General features: G+C 33.8%; 2 pseudogenes; one reads left to right on the forward strand and one right to left on the reverse strand.

Annotated features, from left to right (window-relative positions):
* The first annotated feature begins 8,934 nt into the window (after positions 1–8,934).
* LOC149204633 (glutathione S-transferase U17-like) overlaps positions 8,935–17,222 on the forward strand; it is a 29,203-nt pseudogene continuing 20,915 nt past the window's right edge.
* LOC149204634 (uncharacterized) lies at positions 14,151–15,786 on the reverse strand (annotated as a pseudogene).

A 17,222-nucleotide genomic window follows, 5' to 3' on the forward strand; every position in this document is an offset into this window, starting at 1 on the left:
AAGAGTTTTTGATGAGAATATCCACTAACAACGTAACAGTGGAAGACAACCTCCATGCAGTTTAAAAGAAGACAGCTGTAGAATAGGAAGTTGTCACTGAATAGAGTCATATTAAAGATGTTTTTAACATTATTTTTGAATATGCAGGTGTTCAAAATAGCATGGGAGTAGAGGTTGAAAGGAAGGTTGTTAATAAATTTGATGCAGATTACAGAAAAAAAAAAGCAGCAGTATCAGATGATGAAAGTGAAAAGAATAATATGGGTGTTTCTGAAGACAAAGAAAAATGCATTGAAACCATTTTTTAGCAATGTAGTCAAGAAGAGATAAGATTCTGCTCTCAAGAAATATGGTAGAAACAAAGTGAGGAATATGAAGCACAAGAAGCAAAGAAAATAAGATAGTTTGAACATGCAATGTTATGGCAGCACTCCATGGTTGAACGCATATTTGAAGAGGTAGGTGTAGAAGACATGATCCGATTAGTTTTCAGAACAAGTTAAATAAAAATTGCAGTAGAAACAAGTAAATAGAGCCTACAGCAAGAAAGTTCAACATAGAATGAAGCAATTTCGAGGATATAAAATTTGGAAGAAGAGAAAAATAAAATGCAAAATTGTGAAAGTCTTGAGTCATTGTAAGCCTAGCTGAGACATAGACCAACAGGCATGTTTGAGTGATAATCGAGTCAAGTTAAGTTATGTTGAGTCATACGGTCGTAATTAAGGGGGAGTGTTAGAAATTGTAATTACTCCCGCATGTGGAGTTGGCTAAACATAGAGAGTCAGTTAACTAAGTGATTGAGTGATTGAGTGTTTGAGTTTTGAGTCAAGTTAAGTGATAGACGACCTTCAGTGTGTAGTTGCATGTGGATGCATGTCAAGATATTTTAGGCAAGTAGCTAGTTGGAAAAGGATAAATACTCTTCACCGGGTTGATTGCAAGAATCATGTTTTGTGTGATGAAGAGAAGAGAAGCAACTCGTGTTTTAGGTATGAATTATTCATGCTTTGTATTCTCTACATTCCAATTCTGCCTCCAATTCCTACTTGGAATTGCACTCTCTCTTGACGTTGTTGGCGTAGCAGTTGCTCTCAGTGTTGATCGCACAGTGGGAGTCCACATGAAAAGACGGTAGGCTGCTATTCGGTGAAGACACATTAATGGTGACCTTCTATTCATTCTATTAACAGGAAGCGACAATTTGTTCAAATCGATTCCCCACTCTTTTTTGCTATATCGACATGAAACATGTATATTCATATTACAACATAATTCATCACTATTGTATTTTTTCCAATTTTTTTTTATCTTCCTATTGAAGTCGTCATCTGACCATTTATAACAATTAAATTTTTTAGGGAAAATACTACACAATTCTATTGAAGACTACTTAGATCCACCCATTTAAATTTCTTGTCTATGCATAATCAATTTTCCTATGCATTTCCCAAATGGAAATTATAGGGTTTCATTTCAATATGAACAATTGATTAACAATAATGGCAATTAGAATAAGACAATATTAGAACCATAAAAATGCATATAGAGAAGAAATTCCTTAGATATAAGTATTTACCTTGTCAAATGAATGGATAGACATTATTGTCTTAAGAAGAAGAAGGTCGCATATCATGAAATCTCGGTGTCTTGAACTAATTGTGTTGTGCATCTTCGTTGTTTTTGCAAGCCATGAGATTATCAAACATTATCAAACATTTGTGAAAACAATCACAAAGAGATTGCATCATTAGTTGTTCTAACAGGTATTAATATGATCTGGTCACTAAAAGATAATCCAGATTGAATGTTGAAACCTGAGTGCGAACTTGCCGCTTGTTAGGGTTGGTGATTATAGGTGGATTTGTCCATAGCTGCAATTCAAAAACACACTGTTCAGGAGGAAACGAAATGGGGTAATAATGTTTAGTAAGGTGACGTTTTCTATTGACACACCATGATTACCACCATGCCTACCCTTGCTCTTGACACACTACGATCACCACCATGCCCACCCTTAGGTTTTAGAATATGCTTCAATCCTTTACCACTAAGTTTCTACTTATCTTTGCACTCCCTTTCATGGCAGCCATCCATGAAGCTCTTAGACTAAGAATATTTGGGCAACGCTTAATCCTGACTCTTGATAAATAAAAAATAATGAAATTCCATCAAAGCACTTCCATGGGAGGTTGAAATATATATGGTAACAGGTTGACTTATTTAAAAAAAGATGAGATATACAATAATTATTTTAATTAACTAAATATAAATAAAATAAATATAGTTTAAATATATTTGGAATAAATAATTACTATATACATGTTATAACAGGATTTTCAACATGGAGTATCAATATTAATGTCGACCCCATAAATAGTAAGGAGTTAAGGAATTTTTTTATGGAGAAGTTCTGGAAGAGTATCTATAGAAAAATATTGGGTAAAAAGAAGTACTACATTGAGGAATTCATGCTTACTTATGATCTCCAACAAATGAGTCTATTGGAGCCAACATTTCGTGGAGACAAAGATTTGTATTGCTCAGTTAAGAAATAACTTGCATATCTTATTGCTTCTTTAAGAAATAACTTGCATCAACTTCGGTGGTATGCTGAAAAAGACACTCTAATTTCTTGCACTTTCAAGTTAGTGGGATCAAGAAAACATTTCAGTTTGGAATGTGATGCTTTCAGAGACATCATAGATACATATGGAAATATGCTAACAAATGCTTATTGGCATTGTCTTTTCAATTAGGGGATTCTTAGAAGGATGTGTTTGCTCACCATCAATTTGAATAAGAAAATGATGAAAAACATTGAAGCTAGTGGTCCTATAGGCTATTTTTAATCTCATGCATGTTAAGATCTCAGTCACTCATTCATAAGAAAATAATATCACAAATATTATTATTAATAAATTACAATAATATATATTAAATCAAAAATAATCATTTCAATTAAATTATTTTGTACGAAGAAATTGATTTCATATTTAACAGGTACATAGTTGCTAGTTCCTACCATTTAACTTAAATATAGCCTAATTAAACTAAAATACTATAAATACATAAAACAACTAATTGTATTCTTGAATGCTATGATGAAAAATTAAGAAGTATGATTAACTAATATTTTAGTTATTAACATATATACACCTTTTCTTTTTGTAAGTTTGGTAGCACTCTCCGATTTTAGAGTTTTACATGTCCATTATTCACCACCCTACAGGGAGGGTAGCACAAGATTCGAACCCAAGATCTCGGCTCTGTGAGACTTCTTTCCACCACATGGCCACTTGAGCTACCCCACCTCGACAACATATATACACTTTAATCGCGTAGTTTAATGAGGTGGAGGAGTTGTCCGGAAAGTTATGAAAATTCCAGTCATATTTAGAAAAAACCCGGCAAGAATTTTTGTAAATCTAAGTTATAGTTGTTAAACTTCAAAATTTTAGGTGTCTTAGACGTTTTTGATGGTGCTGAATCCATTTCCACCATCAAAAACACGATTCAAACACTGTCTCTCCAAGATTTTTTGAATTTTTTTTGCTCGGATTCTCGCCACTTTTAGCTGTTCGAGCAATTCCTCCGCCTTGTTAGACGACTCCCACTTTAATAGATGTGTGTTATTTTTTATATTTTTTAATAATTAAATTTATTAAAATGTGTTTTTAATATAATAATTAATCACTTCGAATTGAAAATGTGGAGAAAAAACTATAAGTCATGAAAACATAAAAAAATAGAAAATAAAAGAAAATAAAAATAAAAATAAAAAAGAAATAAACTAAAAACTAAAAATTAATAACTAACAAAAATGGAAGTTACTAAAATATAATAGATCTCAACCAATTACCTTACAAATAAATAAATTTAAATAATAATAAAAAATAACATAAATTGAATTCTCAATGTTAAACTATGAAATTACTAAATCACCCATAAACTACCCATAATAAGGTCTCAACCAATCACTTTACAAATAAATAAATAAATTTAAATAATAATAAAAAATGACTTAAATTGAATTCTCAATTTTAAACTATAGATAACCTGCAAATTTTTTTTGACAAAAATAAACAAAATTCCAAGTGGTAAAATATATGAATAACTTAAACCCAAAATTTTTAATATCATGCTTATAAAGTGCAATTTACAACCCGGTGGATTTACTTGGTGAAAACGTGGGTATGAAAACCTGTACTATGTTAGCTAAGGTGATACCTCCTCTATCGTAAAACTGCTATCAATGGCCTGCTGTGATCTTTAGTCAGTGACCGTAATGAAAATGCAGTTTCTGTTTTTCTTTTGGCCGGCTAAGATATCGATATATTTTGCTGGTTGGAGCTGTTAGATAATTTTCCAGGTTAGGTCAACTATAATTTTCCGGAGTTAGCCTTATGGACAAAAATGCCTTTGGGTGGCCTCCTTTGATCTCGCCGTGTCTTTTACAGATTGGAACGGGGTTCTCAGAAAAACCGAATATATATTCTATTCCAAAGGTCAACTTGTTATTGTTATAACATTGTTATAATAAAGATTGGGAAAAAATGCTAAATAGTAGTAGTTTAGTAATATGATAATACACTAAAAAATAATAATGATTTATTACATTGGTAACATAACTTGTTACACTTTCATGTCTAGTTTTGGAAGACAGAAAGACTTACATGCATTAAAAAATATGTATATTTATAATTATAAAGTGAATATTTACATGTACTTTAATCTTTGTTTTGTAGTGATATTTTGAAAAAATATAATAAAAATATTTGTAACAAAGTAGGTGTTTGTAATAATTGGATAAAATTATTTACAATTTAATTTAATGATATTCAAAAATTGTATTTATTCATATTGGAAAATCCTTCTAACCTCCAATTTCCTTGAAGTTGGAGATTCCAAAATGCTCCCAAGTTCCTAGAACAATTTCCAACAAATTAGATACATTCAATTAACATGGGGAATAGGAATGAGTTTAAAAAATGTTCCAAGCTATTTCCATGCAACCATGACATTAATAAACCCAACATATATCCATCTCAACTTTGCATCTAGGGATCAAATGAGTCAACATGAAAATATCTATTTGAGTGAAAAAATTGAAGAAGGGTTTGATAAATCTAGAGTTAACACATATCTATGTTGATTACATTTTTTTTACCTTTTCTTTGTTTTTTTAGTAAATCCTTTTTTCGTGCTCTACTAGATTGGAAGGAAGACCGACAACAAAGTTCAAAGTATTTTATCCTAAATGTGCATATACTAAATGTCTATTGAGCAATAATCCATTATGTAACACATTGTTCCATAGTACTCGTAAATTCCAAGTGAATTAGAAAAAAAAAACTAAAAGCATCAAAAGGATGTGGAAATATCAACAACGCCTTGAATGGTTGGATTGACTAGAGGTGAAACATTTGTTTTGTTGCAAAGTTGATCCTCAAAGCTAGCTAGTTCTTCATGTTCTTCCACCCCTAATGAGGTTTCTCGATCTTTGATTATCATATTGATAAGTGTGGAGTCCTCCCATAAGTGACTATTTGAGCTTGCCAAAAGATGAAGGTGAATGTCATTGCATCCCAAGTTGGCTAGAAACCCCTACCTTATTGTTTGTTCTCATAACATGATACGGAATTTTGTGGATTTTTTAAACTGAGTTATTTCTATTATATCGATAAATCATAAAGGTCTCTATAAGCAATTAGAATTGAATCTTCAATTTTCCTCTCACTAGAATATCTTTCCCATCATTGTAAATTTTCTCAATTTGGATAATGGAGCCCAGATTTATAAGTTCATTACATGTTATAAATTCTCCAATATTGTCATAGCTTTGAATATATAAATTGAAGTGCAAGAATTTTGCACAACAACAATTCTCATAGTTCAAAACAACAACAAAATCATCATACTAGTCATTCCAATATGTTTTACATACTCTACGTGTGATACTCAAATGAAATAAAAAAAAATGAGTCCATTACCCATTGTCATTGTTAAAAGAATGAAAAACTATCGTGAGGATTTGCTAATTCTCAAGGGAACTATGGGGTGAAGGGAGTGATAACTCCATTCCCACCCTACATTCTTTGTAGTAAATTGTTTATTAAATTGACATAATTTTGAACTAAACCCCACTTGTTTTCTACATGTTATTTCTAACTCAAAACCTTGTGGATTGGAGCCAATTTCCTTTGATTTTATAAGCCATGATAGTTGTGTGTTGTCTTTTTAGTAGTGGTATAAAGATCTGTTTTGATAACTCCACATTTTCCATGCATTAAATATGCATAGATGATCTCGTCCATCTCATATAGTTCAAAAATCTTAAGCAAAAGCATACATATAGGTTGAATGTCAAATGTCAATGGTCATTACATAGAAACCCCAAATACTATTCAATGTTCTTAGGCCTTACGATGCTCCCTCATGACATGTGTTGATTACCTTATGGAGTAGTGGGATCCTAATTTCCTTATCTCCTCAACCACCTTCTTTTAAACTTGGATAAGAAGCCCTTATGATTTCCATCTAGGTTGTCCACATGCTTTCCATGGGATGAATCTTAGTCATCAATGGTGAAATAGGTGTCGCCCCTCTTAAGCCTCTTCCAAATACCAAGAGACTTCATGGAAAAGTTGTATCTCCAATCCAATACATTGCAAACATTTGAATATGAACAAGAGTCTTCAATCTCTCACTATTGGAGAAATTTCTAGTTGTTAGGTAACTAAGTCACTACTTCCTCCAATCTTTAATTAATGATCGTGATTATGAATTTGTTCTTTACAACGTAATCTTAGTTATTTGCAAAACAAATACTCTGTACCACATAAAGATATGACATCAGTAAATTGCTATGTATCCTTGAAATTAAACTCCATTAAGTGCCTCTATTAATTATTTTTTAAAGTAAAGAGTCATTTACCAGTTAGCGATGTCTCATCACTATGACATTCATGGAATTAAAAGGTCATGGGTAAAGTCTTTCATAAAAATTTAAAATTAAGCATACCTAATTCCCCTATGTCTATTATGTAGCCCTCCAAAAAGTTTAAACACTATCAAATAAACACACAATGGTGAATATCTTCATTCCCTTTACATAAACTACACCTACCTCTCCATCATCAAACTTGAACACCAATTTATAGCAACTCCACATACTTGTCCATCATCAAAATTAAACACCAATCATAACAAATGTTCTAACATTCTTAACGGTAAGATAAGTAACCACTAAATATAAGGTCACAAGTCATCATTCACATACCAAATCATCATAAATGCATTCATAATTTTTATAATACAAATGTAATAAAAAAAACATATGATTCCACATATCTCAGGCAAATGAAATTCCCATAACAAATATTTAATGAAAGAAATATATATATAATTTCATATTCATAAATAGAGCAAAGTATATATAAATATATATTCATAAATAGAGCGAAGTAATTTTCCACGTGTGTGGCATAGATGCCGCTTTCAAATCTGGTTATGACCTTACCAAGGCAAAAGAATCAAGCTATAAAATTCTTTGTCGATTTTGCTCACTGAACCTTACCCATTCGTTTTCACAATCGTGCAATCTAATTCCAAAGATCTCATCTAGCCATCAAAGAGTCATAAAACTTTCTTCAGCCATCGTACAACGTAATGAAAATCGCCCCCTCTTAATTATATTTTTATAAATTTTAATATAACGTAATTGTTTAAAAATGAATTAAATAGAGAAATGTATATATCAGTATATTTTGTCTATGAAACAACCTGCACAATAGGTTGTACGCATTCAAAGAAATTGTGGAGGGTAAGTCAAGAAGTAAGAGGGATAAGCGACCGCTTGGCAGGTCAGAGTGGGTGGATATGCAGAGACTTTTAAATGGTAATGATATCACTGCTTACGAACTTCGAGACATGATAATGCAATGCTTTCGAAATCAATTAATATATACGAAGAGTTGCTTCACGCAACAAACTCATGACTTTATTAGTTACGGAATCTGTTTCAAGGAGTAACCAAAATATTAAGTTTTGACTCAAGATACAGATAAAGCCTCCTTCACATTGATTTGAACCCTTTGGTGTTATATGTTTCGACTTTTTAATATAAAATTTTAAAAAATTATTGAAGTCACATATATTAATAATTAAAATTATATACAATTTTTCAAAGCATTAAATTTAATAAATAGAGAAAAATTTTTTTAATAAAAAAATTATAATTGATTCAATATTTATATAATATATCGATAATTGGAAAATTTTCTATATCCGACAAATAATAACCATTAGAAAAGAATCTAGATAGCAAGTGAAGTGCAGGGGATTATGCAGACCATTAGTATTTGCACTTATTCCCTTGACTTGACTCCCATCAACCTCTTGAAGGCTCTTGATCATAAGGGGTGGGCTTCTTGATGTAAGTTCCTGACTGCTGCAGGTAGCTTGTGCGTGAAGCTACCCATCATCCCATCCAATTGGCAAACACAAGTGGAACCCAAGGCCACCATTGGCACTCGGGAAGCGTGACTTGGGGCACAAGTTTTGTGTATACTTATATATAATGGAGTTGTCTTTAGTGCGACTTTTTGGACTTTCCGGTGCCGAAATCCGGTGGAAAATTTTGAGCTAAAATCTTGATTTGTGTTATTTAAACTAGTTTTTTTACTGTATATATGAATTCAGCACCCTGGAAAACCCCCAGGGCACTTTGATTGCACAGGATTACCCATCAAGCTTGTGATTTCAATAAATTCCTGCCAGATTTTAAAGAAATTGGACCGGAAAAACCCACCATAAAAGCTTCGAAAAAGTCGCACTAAAGAAAAATCCATATATAATACACTAAAGATACCAGAGGCAGGTACACATATGGAAGATAAGCTCATTACATTTGGAAAAACAGATTTCATAACAATGGAGGGTTGTCGAGAAGATGGGCAAGTAACGCTATTAGGTGTGGCTTAGAGTCCCTTCGTGGTGCTGGTTCGCATAGCACTCGCTCTTAAAGGGATCCATTATGAGTTCATTGAAGAGGACATTCAAAATAAAAGCGACTTGCTATTGCAATCAAACCTTGTTCACAAGAAGATTCCGATGCTCATCCACAACGAGAACCCTGTTTGTGAATCCATGCTTATTGTGGAGTACATAGACGAGGCATGGGACAATAAAGCGCCATTTTTTTCGCCCAAAGATCCATATGACCGAGCCATTGCCCGCTTCTGGGCTGCCTTCATAGACAATAAGGTAATTCATGCATTTGTACTTCGTTATTTGCTGTTAGGGATTTTGAATGTTTAAATTACTAGTTTGCATTTCTGTGTCTAATATTAATTATTGGTGGCTATAGGTCATTCCAAGTATTCTAGGAGCTTTAAGGGGCTAGGGTGAGGAGCAACATAAAGTGATGGAAGAATCGGTGGCAAACCTTATTTTTTCGGAGCAAGTGTTGCGAACTACCAGAAAAGCGTATTCTGGAGGAGATGGGATAGGGTTGGTTGATATCACATTAGGTGGGCTATTGGTAACCATCCAAACGGCCGAGAAGGTTAGCAATATAGTTTTAATCGACACACAAACTGATCCGGATTTAAACAGGAACACAAAAAATTACAGAGATAACCATATACACAAAGATGCAGCGGAAATAATACTTTATTTCATTAATGGAAAATACTGAAATATGCTTACAGACAGAAATGGAAATAAACTAGCTAGGGCGATGGTAGCTTATCTCTGAGAAGAGATGTGATGGCTACATGCCTCTGAACTGTGTTACAATGAGGCTCGAAGGCCTATTTATTGTTGAGAAACAATGGAAAAACCCTTAACATTCCAAAACCTAACCCTAGGAGATGAAACGCCAAACTATGGGCCCCGTTTGGGGGTAAGTTGGTACATCAACTTCCCGGGGTCGTAACTTTGGCATACGATCTCCGTTTGACGCGTACAATAGCTCATTAGAAAGATCTATCCGAGCACTATCATTGTTGGAACGGGCAACACCAGTCCATTTCATGGACTCGTGTTGCCCCGGATTCCCCAAAAAACGTCGTTTAGGGCCTCAAAACGGCTCCGGAAGTTCAGGACCCGAAAAACTGCTAAAAATAGTAAGTTGTGCTACAATTAAGGAAACTGAAAATGCTGAGAAAGACAATGGTGGGGGTCCAGGTGGACTTGGCAGGTGGCCACCAATATCCACCTGGATCACAAACACTACTACACCAAGGGTACTTTTAAGACATTTTTTTAAGACAAAAGAAATATTTTGTCTTAAAAAGTCACTTTTTATTTTATGTATTTTACATTAAAATTTAACATCTAATGAATTATCTTAAATATTAAATTTAAGTCAAAAACAATTTGAGACAAAAATATTTTAAGACAAAACTTTATATTTAAGACAAAAATAGTTTTTTCACAAAAATATTTTAAGACAAAACTTAAAATTTAAGATAACAATATTTTGAGACAAATATTTTAAGACAAAAACAGTTTAAGACAAAAACATTTTAAGACAAAACTTTATATTTAAGACAAAAAAAGTTTAAGACAAAAATATTTTAAGACAAGACTTTATATTTCAGAAAAAAATAGTTTAAGACAAAATTATTTTAAGACAAAAATTTATATTTAAGACAAAAATAGTTTGAGACAAAAATATTTTAAGACAAAATTTTATATTTAAGACAATGCCACTTAAGACGAAAATCATTTAAGACAATTAAGACAAAACATATTAATTTAAGAATTGACTATGATGATACCTTTGCTCTTGTAGCAATGTACTCATCCATTAGATCAATTCTTGCTCTAGCTATGCACATGGGGTGGACGATCCACCAGATGGATGTAAAAACAACATTCTAAATGGGGTTATTGAGGAGGAGGTGTACATCGAACAATCATAAGGTTTTGAGACATTTGAATGGGAGGCTCATGTGTGCAGACTCAAGCGAGTGTTGTATGGTCTCAAACAAGCACCCCATGCTTGGTACACCAAGATCGATAGTTATCTCACCGATTTGAGCTTCACCAAGAGTGAAGTGGATGCAAACTTCAATCACATATTGGTAGAAGGTAAATTGCTTATTAGTGTCTTATATGTTGATGATTTGATTTTAACTAATCATGAGCAACTAATCAAATCTTGCAAGGAGGGCCTTGCAAGGGAATCTGAAATGAAGGACATGGGTCTCATGCACTATTTACTCGGGTTGGAAGTATGGAAAGACGATGGGGAATTGTTTGTCTCTCAAGGCAAGTATGCAAATGAGATACTATAGAGATTATGGAGAGTTGTAAACCCATGGAGACACCTCTAGCAAACAACTGCAGGAAAGAGGATGTCACTTCAGGTGCAAAAGTGGATGTTACCATTTATCGTCAGCTAGTGGGTTCACTCATGTATATTGTGAACACATGACCATATACGTGTTATGAAGTCAACCAACTAAGTCAAGCTATATTTAGGCCAACCAAATTATTTTGGAAGGCATTTAAGCATGTTTTATGGTTCCTCAGAGGCACTACCTAGTTTGGACTATGGTATAGATAGATAGAGGGAGTGAAGTTGTGTGGCTTCACAGATGCAGATTGGGCGCAAAGTCCATCACACCAAAAGAGTATATCAGGTGGAATTTTCAGTGTTGAGTTTGCAGTTGTTTCTTGGTACAACATGAAGCAAAGATATGTGGTGCTTAGCTCGATAGAAGTAGAATACATAGCTGCAAGTCAAGCAACATGTGAGGTGATACAGATGAGAAAGATACTTGTTGGATCGTTTGGTCAGATGATGGATCCAACGGTGATCTATTGTGATATTCAGAGTTGAATCAAACTCTCTAAGAATCTTGTATTTCACAATTGATCCAAGCCTATATAAATATCTGGTATCACCATTTACAGGACAGTGCATGGAGGCAGATAATGTTGCTACACTACATTCCGACAAAGGAACAAGATGCTGACATTTTGAAAAATATTTGTCAAGAGGGAAGTTAGAGTTCCATAGGTGCAGTATAGGGGTGGTTGATAATCCCTTTCTTGCTGATAAGGAGTGTTGAAAAATGGAGCAATAAATTCCCAATTTGATTTTACCTTGATTAGATTGATAAAATTTGAATTTCCACATCAACAAACAACTTGGATATAGTTAACTTGTGTGACATGGCTTGTGCCACCCAATTTACTCAATAAATTTGAATTGGAGGAGTTAGAGTTTAGTTAAGCATGTGCGATTTTTAATTTGTAGCAATCAAAGTTAGTTATCTCAAGTTGTTTTCAGTTAAACTAGTTCCAACTGTTGGAGGAACTAGTGGAAGGCCAATTGTGTAGTGGGACTTCAGTGGCGAACACATGTTGATGGTGACTGCAAAGTGAGTTATGAATTGATGAATCCAACAATAGACACCGTTGATGATGGTGAAGCTTCCAATAATGAAGTGAATAACATGTGTGATTTAGTTGGTATGTTTGTAGTTGATGATGATCTCTTTCCATCAGAGTATGAGGCATTTAAGTTTGAGAATATATTCAAAAGATGATATTATTGGTATTGTATGCACCTTATTTGGAGAAATCATTTGTCTTGTAGGGGTTGGTACCTTTCCATTGGATGTGGTTGGTGATGTGAAGACTACTCAACTTCTAGTAAAGATTCATACTGACTCTAACAAGCCTGTGGATGTTTGTTTACAAAGCGAGACCCATCTCGACTTAATTAATTGGATTTTTTGCTTGTTCATGCTATTTGTTGTTCTCAAATTTCCTTCTCCAATGGGTTGAGACTATTTGCTTCATTTATTTTACATCGCCCCAGTGAAAGAAGAAGAATGGAGCTTGTCTCCACAACTTTTCCATTTCGCTAAAGTTACGAATAAAAGAGCCCATTTCTATAGCCAATAGACTAATAGCCTCTTGATACACCTTTAGTGAGCTATGCATAGCTCTCATCTATCATTGTATCTCAATGAAATGGCATCTAATAGCTCTAGCGGGAAAGAGTCCAATTTTATGCCCAAGACACTAGTAGAAATGGAGTGGTTGTGAAGGCAACAATCTCCATTGGGGATTTCCATTTTTGTTGCAATAGACAAGAAGAATCTTGGTGTTGGAGGAAGAGATAAATATTTCTGCCAAAAACACAATATCATCGCTCTCCTGGTGCCATTAATTTTTGTTAACTCATTTGAATGCAGGTAATGCATAAGTATTTGTTAGTATCTATGAAATTTTCTCTCTTTCCAATAGAAAAATAGGTTCATTAATATGTATGGTTCAATTTTTTTTGATGATCCTATTTCTCGAAAGGATATTTTTTTTTGAATTTTGTTTGGTATAAGATATGGTTATACCTTTAAATATGAGGAAATTTTGGGTAAAATTAGAAGTGGAACAACAAATTGGGGTTTCAATTTCCTTTGTAGTAGTAGGCTACATGAAATTTCTATCGAAATTTTTCGTTGTGGCCCAACATAGAATAATATTTGGATGGAAAGGTTTGTTATGGGTGGTAGGTTTTTTATCCCTTCAACTCATTAGATTATTTGTTTGTTCATGGTATTTATTGTTCTCAACTTTCCTTTTCCAAGGGGTTGATACTATTTTCCTTATTCATTTGTCATGACCCAGTGAAATAAGAAGAATGTGGCTTGTCTTCACATCTTTTCCATTTCGCTAAGTTACAAATAAAAACAATCCAATTCTATAGCAAAGAGACTACTAGCCTCTTGATACACAATTAGTGAGCTATGCATGAAGACCTTGGATGAGGGTATAACTACAATCTAGGTTTTTGAACTCAAGAGTTGGTTGTTACACGCATTTAAATCTACCCCTTTTCCTATTGGATCATTGTTTTCATACCGACGTTGTATATTCTAGATCATTTGATTAAAAATTTGTAAGTCTATCTAAATGTATTCATGATTTCGCAGGCATATTTTGATGTAAATGATGCTTCTATATCTTCAAGAAATACCTTTCCTAGAGTGGACAATGAGGTAGTACAAAAAGTTATATGTTGACAAATTCTATGTTCCTAGTGTTTGACTTATTATTTTCAATTTATTGGTTGTATCATTGTTTCCACTTCTTGCATCTTAAATTACTTTTTTCACATTGTATGCTCACTTTTCTTGGGCTATATTGATCTCATTCTTTTGGTTTTGCTCCAAATATCTTAGTGAATTGTTGTCACTATCTTTTAAAATCAATGGTTGCAGAGTCTTCACTGGCATCATAAAGTGGAGGCAAATAGATTCAACTACTTTTAGTGTCATGGTTATACTGTTCACCATTATATAATCACTATCCTAAAACAACCCCATTATAGTTAGAACCAAATTCCCAAAATCTAGCTATGTTAGCATGATCAACATGGTCCAATGTTTCATGATGAGAATAAATTAACAACTCCATATTCAGGGATCTCATGTAGTCACTCTCATTCATGGATGATGTAGTGTAAGTCCATTACTTATTCTTTTTTTTTTTTTTTTTTTAACTTTTTCTGAATTTGGATTACAAAAAAAGGAGCCTTTAATTGGGTTCAAGATGTTGTAGCCATGCAATGTATTTGAAATTGGGAGTCCTTGAACCTGCAAACCATTGTGCCATTGTAATATATATTGAAAATTATTGTTCTTACATTTTTTGTTTCTAGAGATGGTTAAAATTCTTGAATTTTTAGCATCTTACTCTCATTGCCGAGAGTTGCATATTCTTCGAACAAGAAATATGGAAAATTAATATGTACTTTGGAAGCCTCAATATTCTTTGAGATTATCTCACCCTTAACAAGCTCTTTCTTTATCCAAGAGTTATAGTAATTTTAAATATCATTATCTATTCTTCTAGGTGGATGGAATGCTATGTATGCCCACCTGCACATATTTAATCAATTAAAACATATCTTGATTGTTGGGATCAAGATTGTCGTTACACCAAAACCCGCAGGTGTTAGTAAACGGACGCATCGCCAGAGTTAACGGATCCTCGAGAGGCAGTTAGTCCATGTCATGAAACACACGGGGAGTGCTACATTATCCAATTCCAAACAATCTCCCCCAGCGTGAGTCGGGTGTGATTCGAACTCGAGACCTTTGGCTCTGATACCACTTGTTGGGATCACGATTGCCGTTACACCAAAACCCGTAGGTGTTAGTAAACGGACACATCGCCAGAGTTAACGGATCCTCGAGAGGCGGTTAGTCCATGTCACGAAACACACGGGGAGTGTTGGATTATCCAATGCCCAACATTGATGTCAATCCTTTAATGAACCAACATGAAATAATAAATCGATGACACTTAAACCAACCTGTTTCTAAAAATGGTATGCAGATGAATCATAAGCTTTTATTCATTTGGATTAAAACTACCTCAATTGATATCAACTCTCAAGTAGTTGATCCATCAAAATTTGTAGTTCTTTCCACAATGAATGTTGAAAACCTACCATGAAAGTAAATATGAATCGATGCACAATAATGCTAAAAAAACCATAGTTTCGGTTGTTGTTAGGCATCTTATTGTTGGGCAAGGATGGTTTATAGCAATAGGCATTGTTGGTCCCACATTTGTTCAGCCAAGATTTGTGCAAGGATCAAGTTTTAGGAGTCTCTCGATTTATTGGAGATTTGAAAAAGAGCCATCGCCTTACCATCTCCACACCGGAGGAACTCTTGGAGTGGACTCGCCGTGTAGAGCCTTGAAAAGCTGTTTTCCCTCCTAGACTCACTGTGTAGAGCCCCAAAATGCCATTTTTCGGGCTATTGATGCGATGATTAACTAAAGAAACTTTACTGACTACATTTAATGGTTATATGCTTAAACCCCATGGTAAGAGAATAACAATGTTCAAAGATGGTGAGTGAAGCCCAATAAATGCCATATGGCCAAAGCTTGATCCTTCGAAGGAGAGTATCAAAGCTGACCCTATCTTCGTGACTCATCATTCTCACTCATGGTTGAGGCTGTATCCACACTTATGTTTACCAGGCTATTGAAAAGGATCTATTAGCTTTTCCACAACATCAAACAAACAAAGCACGTTGAAACATAGAAAGTTCATCTCTGCACGTTGTGAACTTGGTCAAGTATTTTGGAATGGTTTCGCCTTTCTCCATCTTGATTTTTTGAAGTTTATCTTTTAGTGCCAACTTCTTATGGTGATTGTTGTTCTAGAAAAGATATTTCAATTCTTTCCACATAGATTACAGAGTTTCCTTCCCATGGAGACTTGAGACAATGTAGTCTTGCACTCCCTCAAGGATTATCTTCCTTGTCTTCACCACACACGTATTCCATTTGGCAAGATCTTTTCCAGAAATCAGTTTGCAGGATAAAAGAATGTGTATGGTCAAAGTCTTCGAAAAATCCCTATGTTCTACATTTAACAGTTGAGAAAAAATTGTTTATATTTCCCCTCATATTTTCCTCATTCTCCTTGAGAAGATGTTCTTTCTCGCATCTTCGTGTAAAAATTTATCAACAGGCATGTGTCTGCCAATGTCTTTTTTCGTTGAATTCATGATAGGGAAACAAGTTGAATTCTTCCATTCCTTGTTTCTTGAATCAGAGAGTCAACCAAGATGTGAAGGAAGCTCTGAAAACATTTATGGTGCATTGAGAGATATAATTAGTAAACTATTGCTTGATAAACATAGAACAGTCAAACGGTGGATTGAAACTTCGAATATTAACTGCATAAAATACTTTCCAGAGTTTATATTGTGTTTGATCAGTATGCTTTGATTGACATCGATCAAATCCATAGGAAAGCTAACAGATAATGCACAATTATTGTAGCAAATCTTCACAGATAGTTAGAGTACAGAGAATTTGCCTTTTAAATTTAGAGAAAAGTTGTTGCAATTGTTGGAGAAGTGCTCTTCCAATAAAAAAGCATAATTAAACAGACCATATTTTGCATATGAATGAGTGATACATTTTCAGATATACGTATCTTTGAATTAATGTAATTTTTTAATGATATAGAAAAACGAAGCCCGACAAGAAGAAAATTCACTTCAAGAATTAGAAGAAATCCCTCTCAAGCATATGAATCAAATTGTTTCTCTTCGACATCCACTATAATGACTTTGGTAATATTCTAACAACTTTGGTAAGTTTCCAACAACTTATATTGCATATCAATGTTAGATTCAGAAACTTAGTCCATGATCATTGTGCGAAAG

This window comes from Pinus tabuliformis, chromosome 1_2, assembly GCF_031772625.1.
Source record: "Pinus tabuliformis cultivar Carrire ecotype Pingquan chromosome 1_2, CPIR1, whole genome shotgun sequence".
NCBI classification, from domain to species: Eukaryota; Viridiplantae; Streptophyta; class Pinopsida; order Pinales; family Pinaceae; genus Pinus; species Pinus tabuliformis.